A 13,625-nucleotide genomic window follows, 5' to 3' on the forward strand; every position below is an offset into this window, starting at 1 on the left:
TTTCTTTTCCTGAAAGTGGTTCAGACAAACCTCTGTGATTTCCCTGGAGAAATCCTTTATGTTCATATTGTTCACTTCAGGTGCATGGCCACAGCAGTACACCTTACTTCCTCACAACAATTTACTATACATGTCAGCATTGCCTTTGCTGCTGTGACTGAGATAATTTGTTCTTTCTCATGAAAGGAAAGTTGAGAATGAAGGATGGTGGAGAGGATCTCATATTACACTCCAACTAAAACCCATAGGGAGAGGTTGATATTATACAAGACTGCCTAATTCTGAATAAAAAAAAAATACGTATAAATTGTAATTTTTTCCCCCACAACAGCAAGCACGAGCTATCTCACAGAAGCAGCGTGATTCTCACAGGGAAGAAGAAGCAGAGACGGATTACTTCTTTTTGTTACTAGCTTTCGTGATTTTCACTGTCTTCTGCAATAATGATGGTGGTAACGATAGTGGCAAACCCTTAAGCTTTGAAAAGGGACATCTATGTTTTTGTGTATAACATGGTGACAGACTTGAAGTAAAACATTTTTCTTATATTCAGATGGTACATCATGGACAATCTCTTATCGCTTCTCTTGCTTGGTCATTAATGAGGTTTTGATGCTTGTTTTTTTTGTAAGTGAGGAAATATCTAAACATCACTGAGGATATCTGAGTGCAGAAACTTGGATGGATAAAAGGGAAGCCTGCCTTTACAAAACAGGGATTTTGACAGTATATGTCCTGCTCCAATTTATTTTAGCATGATAATAACAATGCTAGTAGAGGCTGTTAAGAATCAATATTTAAGGGTTCCAAATACTGTCTTTTTTTAAAAATTTTGCAATATTTTTATTATGTCCATGTTTGAGTGGGGCATATGACTATATATACATCTATACATAAGTCAAATTTTCCTCCAAATAATAAAGAAGGAGAAAACTTATGTTAGATGCTGCAGGTCCCTAGGGGATCCGCTGTGGGCCAAATTACTCCAGCACTTTTCAGATTTTGCAGTGAGCAGCCTGAAAACTGATGCTGGGCACAGGTAACCTTCGACACCAGGATTTCATCTTCCTTGTTCCTATGGCAGTGCAGCTGGGCTATTGCTTGTGGCTTTCGAGGTCCTGAAGCACTAAAATTTAATCCCTTTTGTCATCTCTGGTGGTCTGCGGTGACTTCATCCTGAGTTCCATGGAAAATGGGACACAGAATGAAGCTTCAAGTTTTAAGCTGATCTGAGCCTTAGCATTTAAGCACTGCCTTTCCTGAAAACTGACTTTTGTGAAAATAATTTAATGATATGATTAAGAAACATCCTGTGTATCTTTTGAAAATTTCTGGTCATTGTGTATGTGCAGTGTAAAACTAAATAGTTGTGGGCCCCCTGGTGGTATTCCTGAAGTTGCTAGTTTAGAAAATGGCACGACTAAAATGTACCGCCTAGTCTATGTATTCCAGAATTTGCTTTTCACACCTGGCAACATTGTTTGGACTCCGTTGTGTCCTCTCATTGTTAGTATTTTCTGTGCAGCCCATACATCCTACTACAAATTTTAGTTTTATGTCTTTTAATTTTTATTACCAATGCTATTAAGTTCATAGCCCATGAATCTGAACCTGCTTGCGCTGTTGTTCTCTAAATATAAACCCAAAAAACTCTCTACTCTAAAGATCTCGCAGTCTTGATATAAGACAAATGTTGGTCAGTTTTTTTTAGTCCATCATCAGTCAGCAGCCATAGTTTAATGATTTTTCACAACCGGCAATAAACTGGCACTGCTGCTGAGAGTCTCATCTTCTCATTGTCCATGATAAGTGTTTTTATTGCTGTGCCATCATCTCTCTTGTACAGGCACAGTGGACTGGACAAGGAACCAATGCAGCTTAAAAAAAACAAACAAAAAGACAATCTTACATAATGCAGATACCCACATAAGAAAATACATAAACTGATTAATAAAGTAAAAGTTTAAAAATACTCAAGAAGCTACTCAAAAAGGTTGACAAATGCTAATTGGACCCGAGTCACAGATATCTTCTATTCATGGTACTTTTTTTTTATGAGATGTATGCTTGCAACCATCCTTTTATGTTGAGATAAGAGACTGCTCTTCTGGTAAAGAATTATGATGTGATTAACCCTGCAATAGGACTTTTCCATTTGATCAGCTACTTGAAGAATACTTTTCTTCCTACAGTCACATATTTTTTTTCTGATTTTGTTTCCTTTCTCCCCTCAAACAGCTGCTGGTGCAGAGAGCACAAGAATGCCAGCTGTAGTAGAAAATTTGATTATACAAATGCAGTTCAGAGTTTGTACATAGTTACAGCAGATTAAGCATATGTGGTGTGAGAAATAAATGCAGCTTCTTTTTCAGGATGAATAACTGCAAGCTAATGTAGATCTGTGGATAAAACACTCATATAAAATCAGCAGTTGTAGTGTTCTTTTCTTCCCTCCCTCCAGTTTTCTTGCTCTTGTTTTTACTGAATACTCTATAAAATTCCCATTTACCCAGGTTTTGGAGAAGATGGTAGAATCACAAGCAGCATAGATATTTGCACAGGGAACAGGGTTCATTGTCTTTTTATACAAGACCTGGAGGGAATAAATTGTAACTGCAAGTGGCAGGTTCAAAGCAAGCAAAAAGTGATACTTCACACAGTACATTGCAAAGCCTTATTGTCCCAGGAATCTGGGGATACTAAAGGGCTCAAAAATAGATTAGATATGTTTATGAAAAGAAAATCTGTGAAGACTGTTGCCGGTGGCTCAGAAAGTCTGGAAGCCACAAATCATAAGAATCGGGGAAAAACATTCTAGAGAACTATTTTTGCATGCTTCTTTAGTCCTTACATTCCTGTCTACTGGCCACTGTCAGAGACAGGATGCTGAACGACACAGGCTTGGCACGAAGTACTTGCATCCTCAGAGAAAACTGGGTTTTGTCTGTTATATTTCAGTTTTTTATTTCTTTCAGATCCCTGCTTCCAGATGAGACTCAAACCACAAGCACTAGGTTATCCACTAAGGATTTCCTAATATTGTTTCCGTCATAGCTGAAGCAGAAGGAAGCATAAATTTTGAGGAAAAATCTTGCTGAATTATTTCATACCAAATTAAAACAACAAGCTCTCTACCTCCTTTGTCTTCTGGAAATAACAAACTACTGAACACTTTCTCATTGGTGCTTAAAGATTTAAGCTTTCTCTAAGCAAAGAAAACGGATCTTTCTTAGACAGGATATCTTTAGTTTCGGGTATTCTGTCAAGCTGCAGGGTTGCTTTGGGTGTATGCAGATTGAGCTGTGTTCTTGCTTTCATTAAAAATGTTTAGAGCTAAGCACAGTCCTCCACTTCAGCATCATTGAAAAGAATTATCTTTATACTTCTGCAAATCATTGGTATTTAGGTGTCATAGTCCTATTATACTGTGCTATTCTTTTTTCTTCAGGTCTCATAGGCTTTTACTTTCTCCTCCTCACATTAAAAAAGACATGACTTGGGTTTATTATCTGATTTTATAAGGAAATCATGAATATTATGTCCTGTTATGACAGGAATGCTGTTCATGTGAAAGCTGCTGAACCTACATAAAACAGGGTTATGATTCTTCATGATAAAATTCTTTTCAGGGCTTGTCAAACAGTTGGATAATATTAGCTGTAATAAAAACAAATGCATGGTTTTCAAACAGTCTGAGGAAAATCCTTCTTTTGATAGCTGCTGAAATTTCAGATTTTGGTGTTTAATGTGCACAAACCTCTGTATTTGTTCAATGAAGAGATCATTCAAAACCATAATTTTTTTTTTTTTTATAAGATGTATTTGTGGCTGACTTAAATTGCTACCTAAAGGAGTTGCATGATTCAACGAAGATAGTCAGTGTAGCATACTGACCATGTGAATTGTTGATAATAACCTTTTGGCTTCCTGGCACAGTCTTGAGGAAATGCTTTAACCTATCTCTGTGCCTCAGTTCTCATCTGGATGGTGAAGTTCTTTGCATCTCCTTAAAGAATGGAGATGCAAATTATGGTGTGCATTCAGGCACAGAAACACAGTGTTTCTTTTCTCCTCTCATTCCAGATTGTAGTTTTTATTATCTGAATTATTCTCTCTTTAAGTTTTATAAATACATTTTTCAGCAGCCAAGAGGAGTATCTGACAGTGAAATGACTACCTGGTGACAAGTGGGTCTCTTCTTAGACAACAATTATTCTTGAATGTATTTGTGTTCATTTTTGAAAAGTAGTTAATTTTTTCTAAAGGATTTCTCAAATGACATTAACTAAACCAGCTCTTCTCTGTGTCTTTCCTAAGTGGTAACAAAAGTTGCTAGTCCTGATATAGATCAGGTCCAATATCTGCTGTATTTTATGGGATTTTTGACATTCTTATCTAGTTGGAGGGAAGCATGATGGTATCCATTATCTCCTGGTGTAACCTTGGGAAAAAAATGGCATGTCTTTCATTATATTGTCATTCATGTTGTGGTTTGAACTTACTGAGGAGAATCTGTAGTGTTTCAGATAGGCATATTTTCACACACAGTTGCAGATAAAACCTATATGCATTTACATGTGGCCTTAATGTAAATATAGAGACTAGTGCACTCCATATTCAACGTACGTGGAGCATATCTGCACATAAACTCTAAGTTTGTACATAAAACAAGTTGATCTCCTACAGTGTCTAGGAAACAGGTTACTTCTTGGTTAGCAGTGTGTTGTCCAAACTGAGAGGGTGTATAGGACTGCATACGTCTGTATGCTGTTACCGGTTGTCAGTCAGTAGCTCAGATTCAGTGCAGTGTTCCGCAGTCTCAAAACATCACATTTCTAGATATTACTTCTATGACTGTTTCTGAAACTGTACATTTTGCTGCCTAGCTAAAGCTTGACAACAGATCTGTGCAGCTATTTTCTAACAATAGTTGTTATTTTGTTTATCTGGTAAACCTAGGCTCTATTTAAAAATAATATGAAAAGAAGAATTGTGGTAACGAAAATTGGTGATGGCCTTGTTTTTGAAAATGTTTTAAAAACACTAATAAAAGTAAAATCTTTAAGTTAATTTAGCACAGAGGGCTGGGTGAAAAGCCAGCAACATCAAAAGTTCAGTAATAGCTGAATGAGAATGGAAAACACTTGAAGAACTAAGGATTAGACATCTAGATTTTTATTGTCTGTGAAAATATTTCATTTGGTATTTATGAGAACAGTGTAAATGGTCCCCTCACCATATGGAGGATTTATATGTTTAGGGACAAAGGAAGAGAAGAAAAGGAAAGTTTTAGAAAAACTAGTCAGTAAAGTGCTGTATTACAGTTCCTCCTGCTGAGCTAAGTAGTTGTTAGATTAAGGAGGTGTTAGTGAAATCATAAGAACACCTTCTTTACTGTACATGACCATGAGCACCATTTTATTGTTACTATGCTTTCCAACAGCTTACACAAGCCATTAATAAGGGGTTAAATGCTTTAGAGGGCTGCCTTTGTACCTCATGGGTATCTTTATAGAAGGAGCTGTGGTCTGCCTGCCTTGAACCTTAAGAGATCCTATTCTTGCTTTCTTGAGCTGAGCCCTTTTGCCTACCCACTATAACAGATAAATGAGACACATTAACTCACCACTAAGTGCCTGCTCCACCGGGGAGCTAAGGCCATGGTAAGATTCGGTCTTCTTATGGCAAGCCGTCTAGATGCAGTGAAAAGAATTTCCTGATAATTACACGTTAGGGATCTCAGCTTTATCTTTTTGAATCTGTGGCAAAACAAATTTTGCTTTGATTAATAATTTTTAAGGAGCCCACAAGCTGAGAAGAATCCCAAATGATAAAAAGTTGATTAGGAATAAAAGCTGATGGTTTGTAAGCTAAAATATTTTGCACTGTAATATTTTGTAATGCATACAAATGTCAGAAAGTATTGCCGGCTTTCTTCAGTTTACTCTGTATTTTGATTTGAACTATTTAGCTAGTTCAAAAAAATTTTTTTTTAAACAACTTTGTTTCTCCTTGTGGTTTTTGAACAGTGAGAGGATTTACCGTACTATAATGTTCTCAGTAAAATTTTTAAATAATCAGTGAATTGATCAAGGAATCAATGGTTGTTGATCAATGAATTGATGAATTTAAATTTAACTATGTGGTTGCAAATATTAGATTACTGTCTTTTTAGTTTTATCCTTCGCTCTGAGTATGCTAAAGATCTTATGCCAGCGACTCTGCTGAGGGAAGATTGGTTAAGGCATGCCTGAGATTTCAAAAGAAAAACTAAAAGGAAAATAAGAAAGAAAATTCTTACATTTTTATCTCTCTTTTAGGAATACGCATCACCAAACGTCTCCAAACCCTCCAATTTATGGGTTAGTATATAACCTAAAGGTAGATGGCAACCATTTAGTTCCTCTGGCTATAAAATCCCAACACAATAGAGTTATATCATTAAATAGCATTAACTGACATTGAGAAGTAGAGACCTAAATAAAATGTAGATATTAACCCCTCATTCTTCTTCCTCATGCTTTTCCCCAGCTCCAGCACGCGTGCTTTTCATGTGCTACAGTCTTTCAAGAAAAAAATGGTCCAGGATGGGCTCTCCATGGGCTACAGCTTCCTTCAGGGCATATCCACTTGCTCCAGCATGTCACCCTTGACTGGCTGTAGTGTGGTGCTCCACCTACTCCAATGTGGTGCTCTGCACAGGCTTCAGGGACAACCTACTTCAACATAATCTTCTCCATAGGTTTGCTAGGGAATACCTGCTTTGGTGTTTGGTCCTCTCCTTCCCTACTTACCTTGGAGTCTGCAGGTTATTTCTCTACCTTCTTTTCTCACTCCCGTCTCTCACAGCTGCTTCCCAGCACTTTTTATTTATCATTTTAAAAATAAATTATCACAGAGCCACCACCAGCTTCATTAATTGACTCAGCTTTGGCCAGCGGTGGGTCCATTTTGCAGCCATCTGGAACTCTCTCTGTCTGACATGGGCACAATCATTGGTATTTCCTCACAGAAGTCACACCTGCAGAAATCCTACTGCTAACGCTTTGCTACATAAGCCTGATACATGGGAAGAATAAAATTTACACTAGCAGTGTACACTAGTAAACAAAATTAATCTTAACGTCTGGTAAAAATCATGCCTAAGGAATAGCCTTAAGATGAAGGAAAAGCTGTTTTTTTCTGATTTGTTGGAGGTAGAACATAGAGTAGACCTGGAGTGGCAGGCAGGAAGTTTAAAAAAGTGAAAAATAAGTAGCCTGTAGCAACAGCAGGAGCAACAATAGGAGGACTTTGAATGGTGAATGAAATCAGGACTAGCTGTAGTTGAAAGAATCTAAGACTCATCATTCACTGAAGATGTCTGCAGCTATGATGTCTATTTGAGGGGACACAGTGTTTTGGAAGAAGTATACATGGAAACCATTTATTGATTTGTCCATACAAGTGTACAGCCTGTTTTGCCTGGAGAACAGTAGGCCTGAGAATTTTTGCAGAACAAGTATACTTTGGGCATATTTCTTTCAAAAAGCAAAATACAAAAGCTTCTGTCCACTACCCTAACACTCTGAAAAAAACACTTTTACAATACCAGTTGTACAAATTTCTGAACTTGAAAGGACCCATTGAAATCCATTAGAAAGAGTTATTGATTTTTTGTTAGTTTGTGACCTAATTAAATTTTAAAACTAAATTTTTCTTTTTCTTTCTCTGTTTCACTAGGAATATGAAAAATGTGCCAAAAAAGCCTTTGGCAAATGGATTGAGCTGTACTTTTAAAGGCTGACTTGTGCTTGCTCTCACTCATATTTCTGGTCTTCAGTTATTCAAATATAACATCTTCCATTTTTGTGGATTGAAAGTTTTCTGAACCCTGAACTTTGTCTCTGTTCATTTTAATTGTTTTATGCTGCATTTTACAATTCGTGCCTAGAACACAGATGGTAGATATTTACTATATGTATATATAACTATTATTATGCTGCTCACATCCCATGCCAGGCACCACTGATGCAGTAAAGAAGGAATGCCTTGATCTGCATAAATTTGCTGCATACATTTGCAGTATCTCTCACTATATTTTTTCTCACTCTTTTTTCTTCTCTATTTTTGTATCATATTTTATAACAACACACTCTGGATATTTACTTTTCCAGCTGTATGTTAGCCCTTGATTAAATATGTGTTGCTTTGCCTAGATGCTTCCATTGCCAAAGCTACACCATTTCAAGCAAGCTGGGATAGCTCAATTCTATGTTCCACTATGTTCGGAGCAGACACATCCTAAGAGATGTGATCCTGCAGGTACGAGTACTTTCAAAAATAAAAATTCAAGCTTTATGTAGTTTCAGAAAAAAAAGCTGTTGTATGCACTATGTGTACATTTAGAAGTTCTAGTAAGAAAGCTCTTTGTGTTAAAGCTTCTGTTCAGCGAGCGTGTCTTATGTTTCAGTATATGTTATATATGATATACTGCTATCATGTACAGGTCTGTTCCTATCTTTCTGTTCTAGGGTGCATTGTATTGCTCCTCACACCTTTCAGCTATACACTTTTCACCTTGAGTGCGTCTTAACAAACATCCTTTCTCATGGTAAGTTTTTAGGATATGCACATCTATCCAACCAGATGTGAAGAGACACCAAACTAACGTAAATGCAGTCAGCCAAGTACCTCATTGTTAGTAGTTTACAGTAGCTAAATGCATGAGGTTGAGAAAGGAAAACAATAAAAAAATGAAATTCAACCTACAGGTTCATAGAGCTCATTTCATTTGGAGATGTTTCTCTCTGGTTACAGCTGTCTACCAAACAATGAGTCCTTTTGAATTCCACTCTTGCAAATGTTCCGTATCTTATTGGTGCTGTAACATTATAGTGTCACCAGAATTGCTTCTCACCACCACAATATAAGCCCTTGGAAAGCCACCGTGCACATAAAGTGTGCACTTGTGCAATTATTTTGTTGTAGGATTTCTTTTTCAATGTGCAGCTTTTCAGATATTAAAAACATATATACTTAATCTGTTCAGCTGGTAGTCTCTCAAGCTGCTGTTCCTATTTAGAGTTGCTACTTCACTGAGTTTTAAAGCATTCTTCGTTCATGAAACAGGACCAAAGTATTGTGGAGCTAAGATGATGTTGTGTGCAACAGATACTCCTAATAGGTGTCCACATTTTGGAAAGTTTATAACTTGGATCAATCCTCCTGGCCTAATTTTAAACTGTTTTATGTCACAGGCTGTTGCTCCATTGCTATGTTCCATTGACTTGGCAGAACTCTGTTCACTAAATGAGGTTATACATGTGTAACTGAAATAGATCTTTTTTCCTCTTTTGTCCTGTTTCTGTTCTCAGTTACTTGTGAATCCCTTGTACAGGCACAGAAATGCAGAAGTAATATTACCATGGAAAAGTCTATTGCGTTTTAAGGGTGGCTACTGAATGTTACAAACACAACTTGGTAACTACATAAAATGGGTATTTAATTACTTAATGTGTAAGGTTATATTGTTGGTACATTGGTTTCCTGGACATCTGTGGCCCTGTACCAGTTCCCATGGTGAAGAGAATTTTGCCTGTTAGTGTCACTGCCGTGCTACTACCTTAGTACTTTTCCACTAAATTGTTCTTTATGCTTTCATATTGGCACCTACAATATTATAATGGGGTTTAATGAGTGCATGAATTACACCCAGGGAGACTACAATTTGTCCTTGAGGTAAGACCCACATATATATATACCTATATATGCAAAAGGTAGTGAACATTTTGGCTTTAATGAAAATGTAATTTCCAGCATGAAAATGATTGTTTCTTATTTTTGTTTTTATTTTGATTGAAAAAAGATGGACTGAGAAAATTGAGTGTTTCTAGAGTTCACTGCAACAGTGCTTGATTAAAGTTTTGGCGTTCTAATCTGAGCACTATTCAGAAAAAAACACAACTCTTTATCTTAGGTAAAAAAGGGTTTGAAAAGTGAATTTCTTCACTTTTGTGGGGTTTTGAAAATAAAATTAATTCAGCAAGAAATACAGGAAAAAATCTCAACTACTCCATTCTCCTATATTTTCCCTTAACTTACTTTTCACTACATCTACCTACAGTGAAGCAGCTGCTCTAGGAAGATGACTGTTTTATTGCTAGTGATTGTCTGTTGCAGACTTCCTATTGTTTAGAAAGTACCTGTGCAGAAACCTAAAGTGTCTGAAGCCTATAACCGTGACAGATATTCAAATACTAAAGAGTGGGTTGGAAATTTTTACTCCCATCCTGTGCTAAGAGTGATTCCTGTATTTTAAGCAATATGGATGTGTCTACAGGTAATGTATTGTTTGAAACCATAAGCGGATCCAAAAGCAATGGATTAGCCTGAATGGTAATAGTTTTAGTATGGTTATGGCCTCAGTAGGACTTGAAATATATAACAATACACACCAAGACAATAGGTACTAACTATCTGGTGCTTGTCTGAGATTACTGCTATGACTGCTGTGATAGTAATGCCTAAGCTTCCTCATCTGGATCTGTCTGCAAATCTGCACCACTTTGCATAGGAAAATTAAATCAATATATGGAAGTAGAGACTTTTATTTGACCTTATTCTCCCATTAGTACCTTCCAGTAATTTGTTGAGATGTGCATTTTCTTCTGTCATCCTCTTCTCACCATGCTGCTGAATGTCCAGTTTTGATAAGGTTTTTAATTTTGTTTATTTAATTGTTTTGGTTTACAATGCCATATTGCCATGTCAAAGAAATGCAACTGGCATTTGTAGCAAAATCTTTGTGGGATACCTCCACCAGTTAGATAAAATCTATTGGGTGAAATCTGTTTGCAGGAATGATGACATTTATGGCAGCTGCAAGCCCTTTGCAAAAATGAAGCCTCAAAGTTGTAACAGGAAGCTTTTAAGAAAAGCAATGTCTACACGAGAGCATTTGTTTTAGCATCCTGGAAACAAGTGCGGCAACACATGAACTTCTGCAGCAAATGTGTGAGAAACAGACCGGCAGCTTGAAGTATCACCTCTAGCTTTTCAGCTGTTGTATTAATCTTTTTTTAGATTGTGCATTTTACTTAATGATCATTTGCAGAAATGTCTCTGTAGGGTCTGTGCAAAAGCAAACTCGACAAATTGCATGACAGAAAAAGGCACTGCTTCCTATGTCTTTGGGAAATCTTTTCTTTCTGGGATTTACTTAATGTGTTGAAAGAAGTTAAATACCTCTTGCTGCATCCCAAAGTCTGTAGGTAGCTTTCTTTAACCTAGCTGTTAACCCCTCCCCAATAATAGAAACTGATGTGTACTTGGAAATATGTGTTGTAGTGATGATACAATGCTTAGATTAGAACTTTACTAAGGACAGATGTTTGTCTGAATTGCATTCTAAGTAATATAAAAAACTATTAATATTCAAATGATTATGATGTGCACTTTAGATCTGGAATGAATGTCCAAAGACAAGACATTTCTCCTTTAACAGGTAGTTAATCAGGTATGTCAACCTACTTTCTTCTTCATAGCAATTTATTTGACATGAGGGGACCAGGTGTGTGGAGGGACATTGATTTGAATCATAAACAAATTAACTTTGTTATTGGAAAGACCTCCCCTTCTTTATTGCAGCCTGTGATCTACTCATCATCTAAAAAAGTGTTTTCTTATTTTCTGAGGACATGCAACTAATTTTAATGATAGAAATAGAGAGAAAAAGGGTCAGGTAGTCATGAAACCATTCAAATTCTGACTGTCAGAAACATATTTTTGTGTGCAATTCATATTCCAGTGGTAAAATAGAAGCTAAAAATGTATGTATTTTTCTGAGTGGTGGGGATCAGAAAAAGGAATATAGATTTTGCATACGGAAAGTGAATGAAAACCCATGCACATCACATTTGTTTTCTACTTTGCCCAAAGATATAACAAAAGTAAAGTAGTGTTCTCACAAAAGGGTTTAATGAAGGAAAAAGTTTGAATGCCTATCTGATAACGATTTACAGATGGATGTACAAAGGCAATACTTCAAAATGTAAGAGATAATCAATGTGAATAAAAATGGGACTTTGAATACTTTACTGCAATGTTATTACTTCCTCTGTGTGGTGTGTTTCCAATTTGGAAAAATAAAAACCCAACTGTGAGCAGGAAAAAATATATCCTTCAATAGTGACTACATTTGTTGAGAAAATCTAATGGTTTTATTTTCATGCTTAATGCCTGTGAAGTTCTACAGACCATAATTTCTAAATCCATCAGGAATACCACTGTAGTATTGTTGCCCTCAAAACTATCTGTAATGGATTGCTTGCTTTTGATTTGTAGAGTGACATGACAACCAGGATCAAATTTCACCCCTCCTCCTTCAAATATGTATATGTTTTAGACCCCATTAAAAAAATTAAAAGGGGAAGTCATAACTGCTAGACTAGATCATGTTTTTGAATTCTGAACTCTTAAGATCCCTGCACCAAGCCTGTTAAAACTAGAAGATTGATACTTAATGATGTTTTTTGCCCTTTGTTCCCTCTGTCGATGCTATGAAATAGATTTGACAAGCTCTTTTTAAAAGTGCTTGAAGAAAAGGAGAAGACAAATGAGAGAAGAGAGAAAGAAAATAGTTTTTTAAGGGCGGCTTTGGCACCTGAAGATTGGGGAATGACTTCTGAATTTAGCAAGTAGACAAAAATATCTTACAGTACATATATTTGACACCCCTCTCATGTTCTTCTTTTGATTAAAATATCAGTTAGATGCAGCCTAGGTTTCATACCTAACTATATACACATTTGCTTCTATCAAAACACATTGTCTTTATGTGGAATCTTTGAAATCAATTAACACAGAATATAAGATATTATTTTAGGCACGAGAAATCCTTAATGAAACAAGGCTGTCATCAGAAATAATTGTTTCTAAATTTAAAAACAGAGCAGTACTAAGTAAGATTTGGAGGATTAGATTGCTTCTACTATTGATACAATATCTATTAGCATAAAATATTCCATTATGATTCTCGTGGCCCATTTTAAAAGAAAGTGAGTTCTTTTCCCTGGCATGGCACCTGAGTAATTAAAAATCACCCAAGAGGTAGAGGTGTACATTATATCTTTTACTAAATAAGATGCATGCTTGTGAAATACTGGATTCAAATGATTACACTAGATTCAAACAATCAAACAACCCGCATGCGACAGAGCACAGACAGGAAAAGCCACAGCCACAAAAGTGACCAAAGCAGCCCATCAGTGGCAACGCTTCACAACACTAACAACCTGCTTAAATGAGCCCCAAACAGCACCGAGAGCCCTGATGCTTCCTGGAGTCAAACCCCAAATCAAACCAAAACTACTCGCTACTGCCTGCAGCAGCTGCAGGTGTTGCAAAGAGAAAAGAGGAAAAGAAGAAAAGGAGAAAAGATAGGAAAGGATAAAAAAATTACAAAAGAAATAGGAAAGGTGGTCACCGCCTTAGGAACTCTACATGTAGCAGCATGTGTTTCTTTGTCCGGCTGGTCCAGAAGATGGTGGGTGTCCACACACAAGACAAGACAAACAGAGAGACAAGACAGAGACACACAAATGAAACAGAGAGAGAGTTGCAGAGAGAGAGGTTGCAGCCCTTCA

Source organism: Cuculus canorus, chromosome 4 (assembly GCF_017976375.1).
Source record: "Cuculus canorus isolate bCucCan1 chromosome 4, bCucCan1.pri, whole genome shotgun sequence".
In the NCBI taxonomy this organism is placed as follows: Eukaryota; Metazoa; Chordata; class Aves; order Cuculiformes; family Cuculidae; genus Cuculus; species Cuculus canorus.